A 21128-nucleotide genomic window follows, 5' to 3' on the forward strand; every position below is an offset into this window, starting at 1 on the left:
TGTTTGCTTTAGGTAGGGTGGTGCAGTGTGCACTTCTGACTTTGTGTCTAGTTTCCCTGCTTGCTTTTGCTAAGGGCCAGGTTAGTGTTAGTGCAGTGTGCACTGGTGACTGTGTGTTTAGCTTTCCTGCTTTTCCCTTATGGTTCCCCTGCTTTTCCCTCTTGGTTTTGGAAGCATTGCTGTGTGTAGGGCTTTGGAAGCTCTGTTGTTGATAGAAGTATTTCAGGGTTTGGTGTTGTTAGGAACACTGCAGAGTTTGCTGTTAGAAGTACTTCTGGGTTTGTGCTATTGGGAGCATTGCAGTCTTTGCTGTTGGTGTTTGGTGATTAGAATCACTTTTGGCTTATGTGTTAGCTTCCCTGCTTTTTCCTTGTGGCTCCCCTGTCTTCCCTTTTAGTGCTAGGAGCTCTTCTGGTTGCTTGCCAGAGTAGTGCTTAGGAAGCACCTTGTTAGTTGTATCTAGCTTGCTAGAGCAGTGCTTAGGTAGCTTGTTAGTTTTGTGTTTAGCTTATTAGTGTAGAGCTCTGCTTGTAGCTTGGTGCTTAGTAGCACCTGTGTTAGCTTTGTGTTTAGTTCCCTGCTCTGTTAGTTTAGGGCTTAGGAAGTCCCTTTCTTGAGCAGGGCTTAGGAGCTCCTGTTTAGTATAGGGCTTAGGAAGTTCTTTTGTCAGTTTACTGTTAGGAACACTCCTGCTGGTTTAGGGCTTGGGAGCACGTAGATCAGTTTAGGTTTAGGAGCACTTCTGTTTCCAGTCCTGGTCCCTGTGTCATCCGGTATCCAGTAAGTCCTGCCGGCTACTCGAACCCAGGAGCTCAACTCCTGGGGGGCTTAGTAGCTAAGTGCAGGTGAAGCTGTGTGGACCAGTCCGGTGTGCTCCAGTCCGGTGTTCCAGTCCTGTGTCCTCCAGTCCGGGGGATTCCAGTCCATGTGTTCCGGTTCACTGGGCAGTGCCTGCAGTCCCTGCCGGTGTGCTTGCCCAGTGTTGGTTGGTGGGTTTTGCCTGCTGCTGTTGCTCCTCGGCAGCAGCCCAAGGGCTCACGTTTGCTCCAGAGCCCGGCCCTGCGGGCTCTGAACCTGAGAACCTGACAAAAGGTTTTACTCGTTTGAATTTCCACATTGCGTGGAACATTTTCTTTGTTGTATTTTTCGCTTGGCTGTCTAGCGTGAGATTTCGGTCGACTGTAACTCCGAGAATTTTTAGGCTGTTTAAAACAGGAAGGGTGTGGTCTGGGGTTTTATAGTGTTGGGTTTGTTCGTGTTGTATTGTGATGAGAGGATGCAACAGTGTGTTTTTTTCTGCGTTGAGTTTTAATTGAAATGCATTCGCCCATGAATTCATGATTTGGAGGCTAAGTTTGATTTCGTTTGTGATTTCTGTTGGATCGTGTTTGAACGGGATGTAGATCGTGACATCTTCTGCGTAAATGTAAGGGTTAAGGCCTTGGTTGGATAGGGATTTGGCTAGTGGTGTCATCATTAGGTTGAAAAGGGTCGGTGATGATGTGATGATGACCTCATTATTGAATATATCTCCTTTAAATATTAGTAATAACAATATTAAGTGCATTTTTATAATATACCACTGCATTCCACAAAACAAAAGGAGCAAGTTCCCACAAACCATCTTGATCTAGGCACAGCAAAAAAAAAAAAAAAACATTAATGCTCCCAGGTTTCAACCTAATGCCATAAATAAGTAAATAAATAAATAGAAACTCTGAATGCTGAGGAACCGATTCTCATAACATGATGTCTATTTTAGTGGCCCTTTACCAGAAAGAAAAAAAATACCTGCACAAATATAACACATGCCATGGTGTCCCTATAACCTACCTTTCCAAATGACACACCGATTACGATTTATAACAATTATTCTACCTATGAAAAGTTATTCCGTTATTATACTTCCTCTGTTACATCCGTATGCTGCACAAGCTGTCATGTTTGAAAATATAAGTGAGATTAAATAAAAATGCTATCAATAAAGAACGACAACGAGGATGAAGATGCTCGTAGGTTTGTTTGCTTTGTTCTGAGTGTACAAGGAATGACGGCTGCGCAGGAGAGAGGAAACAGAGATTAACCTAAATTGCCTTCCACTGTTTGACGTCATGCCACCTCCTGTGCTCAATTAAACCTCCATGCTCCGGTCCTTCACTTTCCTCCGACGCAACTTCCTGTTTCCGGCAAGGCGGGATGCCTTAGAGCCTAGAGGAAGAGCGAAGTTGTGTCATAGGGTCGGGGCACCGGAGAAGGAAAGCTGTGGGACTGTTTGGTGGTCGACCTCAGGTATGATTTTGATGGGGAGGGGTTTGAGGCAACCTGAGGGAGAGGAGTCGTATCAAGGATAGAGAGAAGACATGCTAGACCGAGGAGAGCGGAAGACAGAGGGAGAGATAGCAAAGACCAAGGGGAGGGGAGACTAGTTCACCAGTCCCTGAAAGCGCGTGAGAGGGATGCAAGACGAGTGTGAGGGTAGGTGAATGCGTGTAACTTGATATATTTGTGATACAGTGCATAAAGGGTGGAGGTGACTAAATTGAAAATGTGTTCTGTGGAGGGTGCCTATTTGCACAAAATTCAGACTCTTACTACAGATACCTTCTGTTTAAAACTCTGATATTATAAGACTACACATTGTTCTACAACATTAAATTAAAATCTGGCTCATTAATAGCTGAAAATGTATTTTGCAAAGCAAATTGGACTTGGGAAAGGGGTTTTAGTTGTCCTGAAGTGCCATCTTTCAATAGGTTATATATTTCTGTTTTCGTTGTAGGCATGCTGGTCTCTAACTCATGTGGACTTAACTTGCTCTCTCTTGTGGGCTAGCATTGTTTTCTCCTCTTTCTACCTGCAATCCTCTCCCCCAGGTCTTAGGCATTACATGTAAGTACATAGGTATTGCCATACAGGGACAGACCAAAGGTCTATCAAGCCCAGCATCCTGTTTTCAACAGTGGCCCATCCAGGTCACAAGTACCTGACAAGATCCCAAAAAAGTACAATGCATTTTATGCTGCTTATGCTAGAATAGTGGATTTTCACCAAGTCCATTTTAGTAATGGTCTATGGACTTTTCCTTTAGGAAGCCATTCAAACCTTTTTAAAAACCCCGATAAGCTAACTGCTTTTACAACATTCGCTGGCAACGAATTCCAGAGCATAATTACATGTTGAGTGAAGAAAAATGGTAAAGAGGAGATTCGTTTCAAACAATGCAGTAGAATGGGAGGGTTTTGGGCTATTGAGAAATGAAAGAGGGAGTGAATAGAGTACATGTAGAGGGGGAGACACATGGCAGATAGAGCTCAATTCATTTCAAGGCCTACTAGCCTTATCACTAATTCTAGTGAGTTTTTAAATATACTTGTGTTATTTTATATCAATATTTATTGTAGCTGCTTTGATGCGATTGTTGTTGGAAAGTGTGTTAACTTAAATTAACGTAAATTAAATCAAACGAATGTTTAAGGTGGCGGAACACACCGTATCACACCAAGAAAAAACAGGTGCAGTTCTTCCAGCTAGCTATCTGACACACACACATTTGAAAATAATATTTAAAATAGTGCTCTGAGGCCACATGTTAAGTGTAGATTTGTCAGCATTTGTGAGCCCTTGTTGTTTTGGTGTAGCATCATGTGACAGCTCTACTGACTGTTCTGAAGCAATGGGTGGTGTTCCTTCTTACCAGCAGGTGGAGGTAGAGAACTGAATTTTGTTAGTGACATCACCAGCCTAAGCAGAGGTTCTCCCTGGAACAATCCAGTATTTTTCTATTTTTCTTTACCTTCAACATAAGTACTTAAGTATTGTCATACTGGGACAGACTGATTCAAGCCCAGCATCCTATTTCCAACAGTGGCCAATCCAGGCCTGGCAAGATCCCAAAGCAGTACAGTACATTTTATGCTGCTTTAATAAGCAGATTTCAGATTTTCCCCATTTTGTTAATAGCTTATGGACTTTTGTTTTTGGAAGCTATCCAAACCTTCTTTCAGCTGTGCTAAGCTAACTGCTTTTACTACATTCTCTGGCAACATGTTGAGTGAAGAAATATTTTCTTTGATTCGTTTAAAATTTACTCTTTTGTAGCTTCGTTTCATGCGATTCACACCTAACCGTTCCACTTCACTCCTTATTTTCTAGACCTCTTATCATATCTCCCCTCAGCTGTCTTTTCTCCAAGCTGAAGAGCCCTAGCCGCTTTAGCCTTTCCTCATACGGAAGTCATACCATCCCCTTTTACTATTTTTGTCACTCTTCTCTGTACCTTTTCTAATTCCACTATATCTTTTTTGAGACGCGGTGACCAGAATTGCACACCATCCCCTTTTACTATTTTTGTCGCTCTTCTCTGTACCTTTTCTAATTCCACTATATCTTTTTTGAGATGCGGTGACCAGAATTGCACACAGTATTTGAGGTGCGGTTGTACCATGGAGCGATACAAAGGTATTATAACTTCCTCATTTTTGTTTTCCATTCCTTTTCTAATAATTCCTAACATTCTATTTGCTTTCTTAGCCATCGCCACACACTGAGCAGAGGGTTTCAAAGTATCATCAACGATGATGCTTGGATTCCTTTCCTGGTTGGTGATGCCTAATGTGGAACCATGCATTACGTAGCTGTAGTTTGGGTTCCTGTTTCCCACATGCATCACTTTGCACTTGCTCACATTAAACGTCATCTGCCATTTGGGGGGCAGATTAGATCCTTCAAACAGGAGTCCTTTCAAGGCCTCAAGCGAGCCAGACCCTCAGGTAAGATAGCAGATGCTCTGCCTACCCAGTGAGGGGACTCCTCGTTTCTGGTGCAGGCTGTATCTCTTCTACAGTGAGTGTGTCGGCATCACCTCAGATCAAGGGTATGGAGGTGGTTAAGAAGGGGTTCTCCATGGAGCCTTTGTGACCTCGCCCTGTGGCTTGGCTCCAAAGTGCTAGGTTCTTGTTATCCTTCAGCAGCTCTGTGATATGGGAGTGGTGGAACCAGTTCTGCCAGCGGAGCATGGACTCCATTATTTCATGGTCACAAAGAGGAATGTTTTTTTCTTTCCCTCTGTCCTGGACCTTAAGGCGGTCACTTCCCCTTTGCAGCTCATCCCAAGAGATATCTGTGCTATTGTGTGTTGGGGCAGCACTTTCAGTTTTGGACTTTTGCCGTTTGGCCAGGCTAAGGTGCCCAACAACTGGGAGATAATCACATATGGGTACTAGCCAGTCTTTTGCATAGAATACCACCCATCTTGCTGCTATATTCAAAGCAGTTTAATTAGTATATACAGGTACTCATTTGTACCTGGGGCAACAGAGGGTTAAGTGACTTGCCCAGAATCGCAAGGAGCTTTAGTGGGAATTGAACCCAGTTTCCCAGGATCAAAGTCCGCTGCACTAACCACTTTGTGAAGGCCCGGACGGTATTCCCTGAGGAGATCTGCAGATGGCGACCTGTTTGTTTCTTCATTCGTTTGCTAAGCACTGCAGATTGGACGTGCTGGCCAGCGCCAGCTCGGACTTTGGCAGAGCTATCATTCGGAGGGGCCTTGTCTTTCCCCTCCCAATAGATCAGTTTCGGTACATCCCTTCGGTTCAGAACAGTAGAGCTGACGCTAAGGAAGCAGAAATTGTCTTACCTGGTAGTTTTCTTTTCCTTAGACAGCGACACTGTTCTGAAGTCCCACCCTTGGAAGACCTCAGCCTGGGGTTCTGGGTGTGCTCTGTACTTCCTTTTTAGTGCTTCAAAAAAAAAAATCTTTTTTTTTGATTGGCAGTCATATGGGTATCCATGATATAGCCATATCCTGGCATGTACAGGGTAATGAGTGCCACTCTGTGGTGGTTTGATCACATGATTATCATTGCAGCTGCAGTGGTTGATGGGAGCGTGGGTGCATAAAAGAGGGACCTTCTGCTGTTTGGGCAGAAATGCATTTTGAATTGTTCCAAGGAGCATCCCAGCTTATTCAAGTGATAATGCTGTTAGTTTGTTTTTCTCTACCTCCACCTGCTGGTGGGAAAGGATAACACTTGCTGGTTTAGAACAGTGATGCTAAAAAAAAGAAAATTACCAGGTAAGATATTTCTCCTTACTGAGAGTAGATATGCTAGTTTATTTTGCAGTCCAGATTATCAGGCGTGGTGATTGATAGCGCATTTAGTATAAAGCCGCAAATTCAGTTTTTAAGAAATCTTTTTATCAACTTAAAAAACATTGTTGCATTAGGAAATATTTTGATGTTTTTGTTTTTAGGCTTATCATTCAGATGTTAATCTTGTCTATTCTTGATTATTGTAATTTAATGTATGTTGGCTGTACTAAATCAGGTAGTCCAGAATACTGCCATTCGCTTGATTTTTTTTTCTTTAAATAAATTTGAGCCTCTGTTGTCTTATTTTTTTGGAGCTACATTGGCTCCCAGTAGAAGCCCGGATTTATTTTAAATTGGAAATTACAGTTTTTAGGATGCTGCAGGGAGAGTCTCTGTTTTATTTAACTGCAGTGATGAATGTATTCTTAGGGGGTAAATCTGACCAGTTGTGAGGTCAGTGTTTACTGTCCTTTCCTGCAGTCAGAAAGGTCAGGTATACTAGATTTTTGTCATCTTCACATCCCTATCAGTAGGGTTATCATATGGCTCCAGAAAAAGGAGGACACATTGATCCAGTCCGGGTTTTGCTTCCATTGAAAGCAATGGAAGTAAAACCCAGACTGGCTTAATCTATCCTCCTTTTTCTGGAGCCATATGGTAAATCTACATCAGGCTCCAACCTGTTGGAGCTATGGATAAGCACTGATTTTATTATTTGTAGGTTGCTTAAGACCTTTTTGCTTAGGAAATATGTAGTGAGATTTTTTTTAAAATTGAGTTGTTTGCTCTTGAGTGTGGTATGGTGTACTGAATTGTATTTCTAAATGTGTTCACATTTTTATTTTGTATCCCACAGTGAACTGTGTTGCTACTTGTGGGCTATAGGTTCCGTATAAATAAGTTAAACTGCAAGAGCTGTGGCCTTTAGTATGTACTTCATGTTCTGAAGGCCATTATTGCTGTCTTTCATGATCATTCTTCTTTTGACCTGTAAGCCATTCATATTCTCTTGAAAGATAATGTTTCAGTCTTTGCTCCAGATTTGGATTGCACCTCTTTACAAAGACTCTCTGTGGATTCTGAACTTGTATACAAAAGCATAATCTCTATTTTCTTACTAAACTGCCCTTGATAGATCAGATGCTAAGCGCTATGCTCTGCCATGTGCAAGGGCCTTAGTTTAATGCTTGGGCTGGGACTCTGCTCCCTAGGTTGACTGGGGGCTCTGTAAAAGTAATGTTCATAGACCCTGTAGGGAGTGATGCCTAGATGGTTGGACTTGGGATTTATGGCTGTAAGGTTTCAGAGGGAGCCAGGATAAATGGGTCCAGCCCAGGATTGTTGCTGTCGTGACTCAGCTGAATATGTTTGATAAGGGTGAGTGGGTAGGGTTCCCTGGGTAGTGCAAGTGAAAGCTCGTGGCCCAATATCTTAGTCTGGTTCCAACTAAGCTGGACAAAAGAGGCACAAGAGAGGAATGTGGTGTCAGAAAATGGCTCAATCATGTTCTGCCAATTCTTCCAATAGAAATCTACTGGGCAGGTGAGCAGCCAGTTTTCTGTAGGTGCTACTGCTGGAACAGGGCTGCTGAGAGATAGTTGGGCAAACAAGGGCCCCACCACTGCTTCTCCCCTCATTTTTGTGAAAAGAGGCCCCACCTACCTTTTTAAAACAGCAGTTTTTTGCTGGCAGCAAGCGTGAGCAGCCAGCGACTGATGTGCTCTGCTTTCGCCAGCCCCACAGCCTTCACTCTGACGTGTTCCTGCGTATGTGGAAACAGGAAATTGCATTACAGGGAAGGCTGTGCGGCTGGCATGAGCAGTACATATCAGTCACTGGCTGCTCGTGCTTGCTGCTGGTGAAGAACTGTCGTTTTAAAAGGTATGGGGGGAGCTTGATAAAAAAGAATTGGCAAATAGATGAATCGGACAGCACTAGTGCGGGGTCCCCCTTGGAGGCCGGGCTTGGGAAATCTTGCCCCCCTCAGCAGCACTGTGCTGAAAAAAGCAGTAATCCTGGTGTAGTGCAGAGTTTGACATTTAGTTTTCTTCCTTGATATTAGTGGCTGGAGTGGGAAGTAGTAATGTCTCAGTATTACAAATCCAAATCCTGTACTACTCCATATAAATCTGAAAACAGAAATGGTTTGAGAGAGCATCTGAAACCTATTCATTTTTAAATCTATTTGAACCTGAAATTCCCATTTGGCCAAAATGTGCCAATTGCCAACGAAAGCAACATTAAGTTGTATGTAAAATGACCTGAATAAAAACATGTAACATCAAAAATAATAAATAGAAGAAGCAATAGTGTATATTAAACTCGTCTATGCCTCTTCCAAGGCTACGGAGTATCTTCAAGCTGAACTCTTTACATATTGGTATGGCGTTTGATGATGTGTGGACTGTGCGTGAAAACTCAGGGAACTGAGGTGTATCTCATTTATGCATTTAATCTAGAAACGATTGTAGATTATAACTAAATGTTTAAAAAAAAATAACTAGGAATGAATATTTTACCTTTCAGATAACCATTCTTCTCTTAAATATCTCCTGTACTTCTGCCAGTAGCAGTGTAGATTAGAGACTGCCTAGAAAGTTTCAGAAATTTGTAGAGCTCAGAAAGGGGGCAGATGTCATAGTGGCACCACATCAGCACGTTTGTGACTTCACCAGTGATGTAATCAAGCAACTATTGGCATAGTACAGTGCTCCTGTGGCACTGTAAAGTTCTGCATGTTGCTAGCACATCTTCATATGCTGAAACTCTTTTCCTTAGACCCACAGATGGTTGTGCAGAGTCCCAGGTCTCCCATAAATTCTGGTTCTTGCTGTAAAATCACAGGGAACCAGAAGTGGGGGATAGTGGCTGTTTGTTTGGAGATGTGTGGATATTTAATTGGATTTAGTTTGTGGCTTTTTAGAAGTTAGCTCAGTGATATGAAAAGCCTTCTCCTCTGCAATAATTGGATCAGCAGAAGGAGAAAAATGGGGGTGCCTCAAGGAAAGGATGCCACCTGAGGCACTGCCATTCTCTTACTCCTAGTACATGTTGATTAGGGCACTGGCTCTCGGTCCGGATCTTGGTTAGAGCTAGCCAGTCTACCGGATATTGGAGTGAGGGGGCTCTGAGAGAAGAGGAAGTCTCTTTGGGTAAGTGAACATTACCTTGCTCATAAGCACCGCCATACTGGGAAAAGACCAAGGGTCCATCAAGCCCAGCATCCTGTCTCCGACAGCGACCAATCCAGGCTTCAAGAACCTGAGACCCCCCCCCCCCCCCCCCCCCCCAAAAAAAAAATTAATGTTCAATGGATTTTTCCCTCAGGAATCTGTCGAAACCCCCTTTAAATTCCGTAAGGCCAGCTGCTGTCACTACATTCTCCGGCAACGAGTTCCAGAGTCTTAACTACACGCTGAGTAAAGAAAAACTTTCTCCTATTTGTTTTAAATCTATCATATTCTAGCTTCATCTTGTGTCCCCTGGTTTTGTTGTTTGAAAGTGTAAACAAATGCTTCACATCTGTCTGCTCTACTCCGCTCATTATCTTGTAGACTTCTATCATATCACCCCTCATCCGTCTTTTCTCTGAGCTGAAGAGCCCTAGCCGCTTTAGCCTTTCCTCATAGGGAAGTCGTCCCATGCCCTTTATCATTTTCGTTGCCCTTCTCTGCACCTTTTCTAATTCCACTATATCTTTTTTGAGATGTGGCGACCAGAATTGAACACAATATTCGAGGTGCGGTCGCACCATGGAGCGATACAAAGACATTATATCATCTTCATTTTTGTTTTCCATTCCTTTCCTAATAATACCTAACATTCTATTTGCTTTCTTAGCTGCCGTAACGCACTGAGCAGAAGGTTTCAACGTATCAACAACACTTAGATCCCTTTCTTGGTCTGTGACTCCTAACGTAGAACCTTGCATTACGTAGCTGTAATTTGGGTTCCTATTTCCCATATGCATCACTTTGCACTTGCTCACATTAAACGTCATCTGCCATTTAGACTCCCAGTCTCATAAGATCCTCTTGTAATTTTTCACAATCCTCTTGCAATTTAACAACTTTGAATAACTTTGTGTTGTCAGCATATTTAATTACCTCACTTCATAAGAAAGAGGTGTATAATAGTTTGTTTCAATCAATCCTTGACATGTCTAAGATGGCATGCTGTATTATATAAATCCAAATCTGGAAGCCCCAGGCCACCCTGTCAAGGTGCATATGTCAATTGTTTATAAGTAAAAGGTGTTCTGTTTCCCTTCCAAAGAAAACATTGTACCAACCACTGCAGTTGTAGCTTGTCCCGTCTGCAGATAGCCAGTGGAATGGTTTGAAAAACATGCAGCAATTTTGGCAAGAGACCCATCCGAAAAAGTGTCAAATGTCCCATCATAGTCAAAGGCAAATGATACCAGTTCGACAACAGAGAATTGTAAAAGTTAATAAAGGCTTAATGTTGACCTCGTATTGTTTAAAGAAAGAGGCAGCTGAACCCTAGATATCCGGTAGCCTCACCTCCCCACTGAAAGGGGAATTGTGCCCCTTCTAGGGCCTCACATGTGGTATTAATAGGGATAGCGACCGTTTTCTGCCAATTTAAGCTTGAGACCAGCCTCTTCTCCAAAAGAATCAATAAGCTGATGAGCAGGAACTGATTCCAGGGGCCTAGTCAAAACAAGGAAAACATCATCTGCAAAAATCACAGTTTTACTCACAGGACCCCCAAGGTGCACCTATGAATATCAGGATGCAATTGTATACTTTGCAAAAGCTGTTCTAAATATAAAACAAAAAGAAGTGGGGAGAACGGGCATCCCTGTCATGTACCCCAATGAATAGCAAAAGAAGAGCACAGCATACTAGTAACTTAAAAATTGCGTGCTAGTTGTGGCATACAGCATTCGCAAAACTTGCAAAGAGAATCCTTGAAACCTGAAAGAATCTAACACCCTAAATAGAAAAGGCCAAGAAACCAAATCAAAAGCTTTCTATGCATCGCAATTCAATGCCTATGCCCCAAGTCATGCAAGTTCCAATATTCCCAAGTGACCAAAGTATTCCGTACATTCAAAACAGAATGTTGAGTTCCTCCTATTCGTTACCATGGAGTGTTAGAGGCATTAGAATATTCTTTTATTTTTTTCATCCCTTCATAATTCCTAGCATCCTGTTTGCTTTATTGGCTGCTGCTGCAGACTGGGTAGAAGATTTCATCGTATTGTCTATGATGACACCTAGATCTTTTTCAAGGTTGTTGACTCCTAATGGACCCTAGCATCAAGTAACTGTGATTTGAATTATTCTTCCCAATGTGCTTCACTTGAAATTTAATGCACACAAATGCGTTGCCATTTGGATGCCCAGTCTTCCAATTTCCAAAGATCTTCCTGCAATTTTTCAGTGTGCATGTGTTTTTACATCTGTGAATAAGTTAATTTTGTGTCATTTGCAAATCACCTCACAATTTGTTCCGATTTCCAGATCATGTATAAATATGTTAAGCAGCACACATCCCTGTGGCACTCCATTATTTACCCTCCTCCACAGAGAAAAATGGCCAAGGTGTGCTCAGGCTTCTTGTTAGCTGTGTATAACGTAGTAACGTGGGAGTTTTCCAGCAGCTGAGGATCTCTTGGCTCACTCTGACTGCTCACTGGTGCCTACTGTGTCTCTATGGACTCTTGTCCCCAGCACCACCCTCTGTATCTGTTCCAAGATTTTGTCATTGTTTTGATTGCTGTCGCTTATGCTGCCAGTTGTTTCTAGGCACTGCTGTCCTCTTACTGAAGAGCTCAAGGCTGGAGGGCACGTGGAAAATCTCTGTGGAGGAAATATACAGTGCATTCTTAACTATTTCCAGTTAAAACAAAAACTGCTAGTATCCAGAAAGCTGTGTACAGAAGCTCATAGCCTGTATAATAAAATCACAATACCCACTTCATTTGTCACTTGTAGATAGGAATACTTCAGTCTGCAGAAATAGAGGGAGAGAGATCTGAACTCCTTGGAACTGTGGTGGTCTTGCTACTTAGAAATGAGGAAGAGTCTCCTGTGCTCCAGTGGTGACCAGCACAAAAGCAAAGGTGAAGAGAGGTCACACATAGGGCAGTTCATGTTGGGCACTAAATAAATCGTAAAAAAAAAATAAAAATAATAAAATGAAACTAGTTAACTTTTAAGAATGCTGAATTTAAAATGTGGTAATACCTCTGAGCAGGGGTTCTCAACCCAGACCTGAGGACACTTAGCCAATCAGGTTTTCAGGATTTCCACAATGAATATTCATAAGAATTAATTTGCATACACTACCTCCATTCTATGAATATTCCCTGTGGGTATCCTGAAAATCTGACTGGCTAGGTGTGTTCAGAGGACTGGGTTGAGCACCTTTGCTCTGGAGCATTGCTTTCTCAAGCCATTCTTAGCATACCTTAACCAGTTGGGGTTTTCTGGATAATCCCTAGTGAATATTTGTGTGTATAGGAGACACTGTATAAAAATCATTCTCATGCAAACCAAACTGCCTAGGGATACACCAGAAAGAGCTTGAGAGGCACTACCTTAGAGCAGGGTTCACAAATTAGGAAGGGGGATGTGAGCAGTGACAGGCTGGAAGATGAGTAGGAGGCCTGGAATAGCACACTCCACTGCTGCAGTGGGGCTTAGGTGGGGAGCGTTTTCCATTGTGACTGGTCATAGTTTAGGAAGAACCACTGCAGTGGACTATGACCCTGGAAAAGCCACCACTATCAGGCTCCAGGAGAGAAATTTCTACTGTTGGCTTGGAGGAAAAGAAGTGGTGAGAGAAATGGGCAGAGCATGGGAGGAAGAATAAAGGGAAAAAAATTGTAAATAAAAGAAGCAAAGCAAAATATTCCACAATGTAAAAATGATAAACCTCACAATAAAATCAATATTACTACTAATACTACTAATAATCATTTCTATAGTGCTACAAGTCGTACGCAGCACTGTACATATTATATGCAGGTACTTAAAAACACTAAAAAAAAAAAAATGAATGTGCCTGAAATGAATTTTAGAAGTGCTCATCAATGAATCAAGAGACTGTCATGGAGTCACTAAGAGGCATATTTTCAAAGCACTTTGGGAGGCTAAGTTCCATAGGTTTCTATGGAACTTTGGGAGGCTAAGTGCTTTGAAAATGAGCCTCTAAGGGGTTCATTTTCAAAGCACTTAGACTTACAAAGTTCCATAGGTTACTATGGAACTTTGTAAGTCTAAGTGCTTTGAAAATATGCCTCCACAAGTCTCTTGATGCTCACTCATCAATTTTAATTATTTCACTTCCAAGAAATGCATTTTGTTAAATTATTTATATTAATAAACTATGTTGAATTATAAAGTAATGGAATTTTCTCCCTCTGTAAATAATTAAATAATTGTCTCCACTGGGAGATTTGAGGTTCCAATTAGAGACCTGCACGGGAACGGGTTTGCGAGATTCCTGCGGGGACGGAAGCAGTTTTGCAGGGATCCCGTGTGGATGGAAGCAGTTCCTGAGGGGGTCCCGTGGGGACAGAAACAGTTCCTGAGGGGTTCCTGTGGGTACGGAAGCAGTTCCTGTGGGGTTCCCGTGGGGACAGAAGCAGTTCTTGTGATGTTCTCGTGGAAGTGTATGCTGCACTTGCGCCAGACTCTCACCTACCGAGTACCCCAAGTTCTTTCAGTGCTGTCTCCTCCGCCTCCTTGCTTTAACAGCACAGATGCGGAAAGTTTCCATTAAGGGGGTGGTAGAGATGCAAATGGTGATGAAATTCAAAAAGACATGGGATGAACACAGAGAATCGCTAATTAGAAAATGGAAGTTATAAACAGAAAAAATGGTGCCACGTTTAGTGCAGCTGAGGTTGGTGTGGCATCTTCTGGGCTGCACTGCTGGTCGGAAGCTAGACAAGAGGATCCTAGAGGATGAAGCCTGGCAGGCCCAGCTCACAGTCACCTTTAACCACCTGCGGGAGACGGAGAGCATGCCACAACATCCAGCACAGGTAAAAAGTCACCCAGGAATTATTGCAGCGCTAGTAGTTGTTGCATCCTTGGCACTTATGGCTGCAGTATTTATTGTCAAAAAGTACTGTTTTACTGAAAGCAATGTTACATACAGATACTCAGTACTTAGAGCCTACCAAGAAATAGATGATTTAGACCATAGCACTACCAACAGACTACGCAGCGATGATTCAGATGAGGATCTTCTGGATTGACTGAGGCCTAGAGTTCACCCTTCAAGTCCTATTGTTTTCTCACCATGATTATATTCTAAAGGTGCTATAAAATCATTGGATTATTTGTGTTTGTTTCTGTCTATTGAAGTTTAACAAATGAGGGGCCTATTTACTAAGCCATGTTAAACTCATCTGTTAACATGAGTTAACACACCGTCTTTACCATAAGTATTGTTAGGGGATTAAGTAGCCATTTCCATACTGGTTTCATGCAAGTTCACAGGTACTTTGTCTTCCTCCAATTTTGCACACAAACTTGAAAGGGAAAGTAGATGCTTTCTTTTCTTTTGAAGTTTGCTCTGGGTGCAAAGTACCTGCAGATATTTGCACCTGCTTTATGTGCTGCTAAATTTTTCTTGGAAAATAAAACACACATATTTGAAAATGAAAAAAAAAATGGAAGTTATAAAAAACCTAAACTTAAATGGCTGCTTGTGTGTGGATGTGTCGAGTGACAGATGGCGACTCTGGCTGTGATAAACTAGGGTTGATACCGGGAGCCCTGTGTGCTCTGTGTCTCATATATGGCAATCTGGTTTAGGATGGGCTGGAAAGGGTTTTAAATAGCAACTTTAGTGGCTGGAACATGAGGAGAGTGCTGGACAGACTTTTATGGTCTGTGTCCCGCAAGTGAGAAGATGAATAGGCTGGAGTGGGCTTCGAGGGCAACTCCAGCAGTTGGAACATAAGGATAGGGCCAAGCGCACTTCTATGGTCTATGTCCCAGAAACACCACAGAAAGACCATAAGTATATAATATCCCATTCATTGTTGATTTAATCATGAAATTATAATGATTTGTGACTATTGGGCAGACTGGATGGACCGATCCGTTTATCTTCTGTCATTTACTATGTTACTATTAATCCTCTTCTCCCAGGCTGATGCGCAGACCTCAGCTCTGACATAGGCATGAACATCAGATGTCACCTGACCTACTGCCATGTGCATGTGGCAATCTCTTAGCACACAGTGCCACTGAATCGGGGAAGTCTTACATGTGCGCACCAGAGTGTTCCAACTTTCGTTCCTTCCTTGCCTGCAGTGCTGCGGCTCAAACCCAGAGAAATACAGAGAGATGACAGCAATTTTTTTTAATGTACCATTAAATTCTTGCAGGACTGGGTGAGGACAGGTTAAATTCTTGCGGGGACAGGTTAGATTCCCCACGGGGACGAACGGGGATGGGTTAGATTCACTACGGGGACGAATGGGGATGGGTTAGATTCCAGTGGGGAAGGGCAGGGGTGGGTTGGATTTCTGTCCCCGTGCAACTCTCTAGTTCCAATCTTACTGATTATACAACCCTCAACCATACTGGGAGTTTATTCATATCATTGGTTCCTTTGAGGGAAAAATAAATCAGTATTAAAAACTTCCTAAGGAGAAAAACTACTGATTCACAAAAACCTTCCCATCTCAAATCAAAGTGGAAAAAATAACCACACTTTTTATAAAAGGACTAGACAATCGTTGTCACTACAAAAACCTGCCTGTGAGGCATGCCACAGAATTCAAAATAGAAAAGACATGCACTTATCTGAAAAATCACAGCGCTATTAAGATCAGTTCTTTCAATATGCCGTAGCAATCAAGCTGTTCCAGCAGTGTTTAAAGCTGCATTTCCTCAACATGACTCCTTGTTTTGCTTTACATCTTGCTACATCAGAAAGAATTCAGTACTACTCAGGATCCCACATCCTCTTCTGCGTAGTAGTGAATTCTTTCTTTGTTATATTCCTGTGGGTGTCTCTATCTTTAGTGTGTGTGCTAAAAAGTTAGTTTGCCTACAGTGCTGCTTAGTAAGCAAGACCCTTAGTTTGTTTCCCAATAAATAGGTTGTGTAATTAAATTATGTATAACGTACTTAGGGCCCTGTTTACTAAGCTGCGATGTAGGTATTCTAGTGTGTTTAGCGTGCACTAATGCTAGAGATGCCCATATATTCCTGTGGGGGTGTCTAGAGTTGGCATGCTCTAAAAATGCTAGCACACCTTAGTAAACTGGGCCCTTTAGTGCCTCAGTGAAAAATAACGAAAAATTATATAAAGTGTACAAGTGCACTTAGTACAAAAACACACACTGGTATGGAGGTTACTAAAAATGTGATCAGCAACTTCATTCAATTTCACAGAGTCCCGACATTGGCCACGTCTTGCTGCTTCAGGGGACCTCTGTTTTCATAAAAATATTTGAAATAAATGGTAGTCTCTCACGTTGTTGACTCCATACTCTTTAAAGTATGGAAGTGATTTAAATTTGCGGATGATACAAAATCATTTCAAAGTTGTTAAAAACACATGCACACTTGACTGCGAGCATATAAGACCTCAAATTTTGTGTGGGTTCCATAGAAAGCATGGGTTTAAACAAAGCAAAACAAACAAACAAAAAAAGCTGAGGCGGAGGTGTGCTGGATCAAAGAGCAATTGCCCCAATGATCAGAAATGCAGGCGCTAGTGGCTATAAGTGCCTTACTAGCACCTGCTTTTGCTCCCGCCACATCATCAGAGCCAGAGACGTGAAACAACGAGCTTGCCAGCTGACTTGGAAGTAGCATGCTGCATGCTAAACAGCGCATTAACTATCCATACCCAATGCTCAACAGGCAGTGCGCTAATCAAGAATGCTGTTTTTGTGGCAAACCCTACACCAGCTCATTAGGGTTTGCTATTAGGGAGGAATGGGGAGCCTTGCCCAGCATGCATCTGCATGCTTGCAGGCCCCTCATCCCACCCCTTGAAGACAGAGGAGGGAGTAGCACTCTCTCCTCCTTCCAATGGTGCCCCACCTAGCGCATCCCAGGATGCATTGGGCAGAGCGCCACCATTTTAGAGTGCTACTCCCTTCATCTTTAAGGTACAAGGGAGGTGTTTGGGGCCGCTAAACCACCGGGGGTGGGGGGGGGGAGCTGGAGGTCCACCTAACGTTAGCCCTCTGTCTGGTTGGGGGGGGGGGGGAGGACTGGTTATCCCCCCCATAATATCCAAGCTCTGATTCCACTAGAGGAGTGTCATCGGGGTGTTGTATTATTTAACTAGCTATTGGAAAAGAAACTTGTGCCAACCTCTTGTGATTCAAGAATTTTTATCTTGTTTGGTGTAGGTGTCTTAGATTAATTATATTACTCACTGCTGGAGATGAATACCATGAAATGTTTTAATAGAAGTTTAATAGTCCTTTACAAGCAGTCCTTACTTGTATTAGGGGTGTGCACTGACAGCATTGTAGTTTGTGTTTTATTCCACATAAATAGAAGAAAATAAAACGGGGGGAGATAGGAAGAGTAACAGAATTAATGTTGAGTCTGAGCCCTTCTTCCACCTCACTCCATGTCTCCAAATTACACCCCTCTGCTCTCCAATCTTTTACTTGCATCCCTGGGTCTTTATGGGGCAGGAGAGAAATCCAATCTCTCCTGCCCTTTGGCTGACCTTAGGTCAGCACTATTTTGGAATCCAGTGCATAATCAAAAATGCTACTGGCATCAATTTGAAACACATTACTGATGAGGCAGGAGCAACTGGGAATTTTCTCCTCTCTAAAGACTACTGGTGGGGATCTGAGGGGAAAGTCTTTGGGGCAGCAAAGTCCTTTGTCAGGGCTGTTGGCAAGGACTTGCTGCCCTTTGAAAATGAACAAATTATTTTTCATTTTCTAAACAAAATAGGAGATTGTTAAGATTTCTTATTTGAAACTAAAGGACATTTCTATAAAATGTGTAGCCTGAAGGAGGAATTGGAGCTGCATATGAGAATTTACCTTAAAAGATATAGTACAGAAACATTTACTCCATTTTCTGTTTTTCACCTGACCATTTACTTCCCGTATCATTAGACATCAGGTTATATCAGAACTAGCCTCACTTGGGCTGTGCACCATGAACCCTCATTTGAACCTAGGAAGGTTTATATCTGTGCAGCCTAAGCCAATCATGGCACTGACAGTCCTTGACAAGATCCCACTGACTGTGGCTCTCTTTGAAACCCTGTAATGTACACCTTAATCTAGCTAGCTGGTGTTCCTATTGAGCTATGGCCTCTTTAGTATCCCCAGCCTGGTGACCTGATGCTGGGAGTGAAACTCAGGTCTGACTGCAGGACAACATGTGGTGCTCCAAAAGCAAACACATTCTTCAGTGGAAAAGAATCTCTGATACAGCACTTCCCAACCTTTGCCAAATTTATGAGTCAGCAGAAAGCGCATGACTTGCAGGTGGCACAGGACAAAATTATAAGGAGCACCTGCCCAGGTTTCAACCCCCTCAAATGTTGAAACCAGGTTTCAAATGCCACTTATCCCACCAGTGCTCCTTGTGATGTTGGGCATGTCACTTCACCCTCCGTTACCTTTTTAAGAGATTATAAACCCTGTTGAGCACACTGCACCTGTGTGTCTAATATGACTTTGGCCTTAAATTTGGAAAAGGAGCACGATTTAAATCTAAATACAGATCCAGATCATGATGAGGAGGCTCAAAGGAGTGGAGGAGTGGCCTAGTGATTAGGGTGGTGGACTTTGGTCCTGAGGAACTGAGTTTGATTCCCACTTCAGGCACAGGCAGCTCCTTGTGACTCTGGGCAATTCACTTAACCCTCCATTGCCCCATGTAAGCCGCATTGAGCCTGCCATGAGTGGGGAAAGTGCGGGGTACAAATGTAACAAAAAGAAAAGAAGATAACTGCTGAACAGGGACCATCTTGCATGTTTGTGTATGGTGCTGCTATAGAAATTAGTAATAGAATAACATGGTTGAATATTTATTTACTGGAAGGATGTGTGAAACAGCCTCTCCTGGAGGTGATAAAGGTCAATTAGAATTCCGAGTACCTAGGATATGTGGAGAGGATCCTTAGCTACGAAAATGTGAACGGAAAGTAGTATGATTTGTGGTGGTATTGCATTAGAAGAATATGGGCTTATCTGCCTTTTTTTTTTTTTTTTAAACAGATATTCTAGACCATCTTTCCAGGCAAAAAGATTGCCCATGGTGGTGTGGAAAACATGGTCACAAACACATTTTCTGTTTGTAATTGGATGTGTTCCGTGTCCTGTGTATGACAGCCTTCTATGTCTCTCTCGTGTCAGTCAATGATGTTGAGCTAGTGTTCCGGGGCAGCTCTTTGATCAGTAAAGAGAGAGGGAAATAGAGAATGGTCTGTAGTGAATCCTGTTTGGGTTAATGGTGCCAGCTGTGCTACTGCCTTCAGTGGGGATGACCTCCAGCCTGCGGCAGACTTCAGTATAATTCAGCAGTGGTGCTGCTTGAATCTGACTTGTCAGTCCATATGTATATTCAGTATTCTGTTCACATAGCAAAAGGTTAGCGATGCACTTTTGGGTATTTTAGTGCTGAAAATACATGTAGGCATCTTTTTCAGATACTAGGATAACGAAGTTTCCATTTTTATTAGGGCTGTACATCAATTAACATTTTTAATTGCAAGCATAATTGCGTAAAGTGTCCCCCTCACATTTTCACCTGTATAGTGCAAGATATAGACTGCAGATATACATTCTCACAACTGACATACTGTATTTCAGTTACTAAACTGAAAATAAAATAATTTCTCTTATCTTGGTTGTCAGGTGATTTTATTTTTCTAATCATCTTATTCCCTGTCTTTGGTTCTGTTCTTCTGTCTGTGTTCTGAACTCTGTTTTCAGGACCTTCTCTCTCCTCACTATTTCTTTTCTCTCCTCTGTTCTCTTCTTCCCCTTCTCTCCTCCTCCTCCTTTCCTCCTCCTGTATACATCTTTCACATTCAACTTTCTGCCATTTTCTTCCTCCATATCTTTCTTGTTTCTATCCCTTCCCTTCCCCTTCATCCACGGACACCTTCTCTCTTTTCCCCTCCACTCCATGGGCACCATCTCCTCTTTTCCCTTTCTCTTCCTCTCAGTGGGCACAATCTCCTCCATCTATCTTCTGTTCCCTTCCTCTCTATGGGCACCATCTCCTCTAATCTGTCTCCCCTCTCTCTCCATTGGCACAATCTTATTTCCACATACAACCCAGTGAGTCTCCTTTCCTCTCCATTGGCACAATCTAATTTCCACATCCTCTCCCTCTCTCTCTCCCCTTTCTCCCCATTGGCACAATCTCATTTCTACATACAACCCAGTGAGGAGACAGGATGCTTTGGTCTGAATTTCTTCCCCTTCCCTTGATTGGTATATTTTTCTCTCATACCTCCCCCCCCCCCCCCCCCCCCACTACCACCCCGTGACTTTCTCCCAGATTCTTTCTCCCTCCCACATATTTTTCTCTCCTACCATTGCCAACCACCACCCCCCCCCCCCCCCCCCACCGTACAGCTTGACTTCTCCTGCCACCTCATGTTTTCTGTCATCTAATTCCCCACTCTGTGCGGTCCTCTGAACTTGCCTTGTACACACGGCACTAAGCACTCCTCTCTAACCGGAGCCTTCCCTCTCTAGCATCCAAGTCCTGCAACAGGAAACAGGAAGTTTCATCAGAGGAGGCTGGATTCTAGAAAGGGAGGGCTCCGGTTACAGAGGAGTGGAGCAGCGTGTGCTTAATGTCACTGTGTGTATAAGGCAAGTCCAGAGGGCCGTGGGGAGGGGGGATGAGATGCCCCAGAGTGGGGTGGCAGGAAAGAAAAGGCTGCTGGTATATGGCGACGGGGGTGGGTGGATGTAGGAGAGAACAAGCTTCAGGAGTACCTGGGAGGGAGGGGGACAGCGGTAGGAAAGAAAAATATGCCGGAGAGAGGAAGAGTCTGGTAGAGGAGGAAAGAGAGAAATATGGATAGC

The 21128-nt window shown here is 42.9% G+C and overlaps 1 protein-coding gene across 3 annotated transcripts in view; it reads left to right on the forward strand.

Moving 5' to 3' along the window:
• Positions 1-2179: 2179 nt before the first annotated feature.
• MRTFA (myocardin related transcription factor A) overlaps positions 2180-21128 on the forward strand; it is a 342546-nt gene continuing 323597 nt past the window's right edge. For all 3 annotated transcript variants that reach the window (XR_003942109.1, XM_030202867.1, XM_030202876.1), the window contains exon 1: positions 2180-2289. The gene's annotated coding sequence lies outside the window, so the exon portion shown is untranslated. The remainder of the gene's footprint in view (positions 2290-21128) is intronic.

The sequence above is a fragment of the Microcaecilia unicolor genome, chromosome 1, assembly GCF_901765095.1.
Source record: "Microcaecilia unicolor chromosome 1, aMicUni1.1, whole genome shotgun sequence".
Lineage (NCBI taxonomy): Eukaryota > Metazoa > Chordata > Amphibia > Gymnophiona > Siphonopidae > Microcaecilia > Microcaecilia unicolor.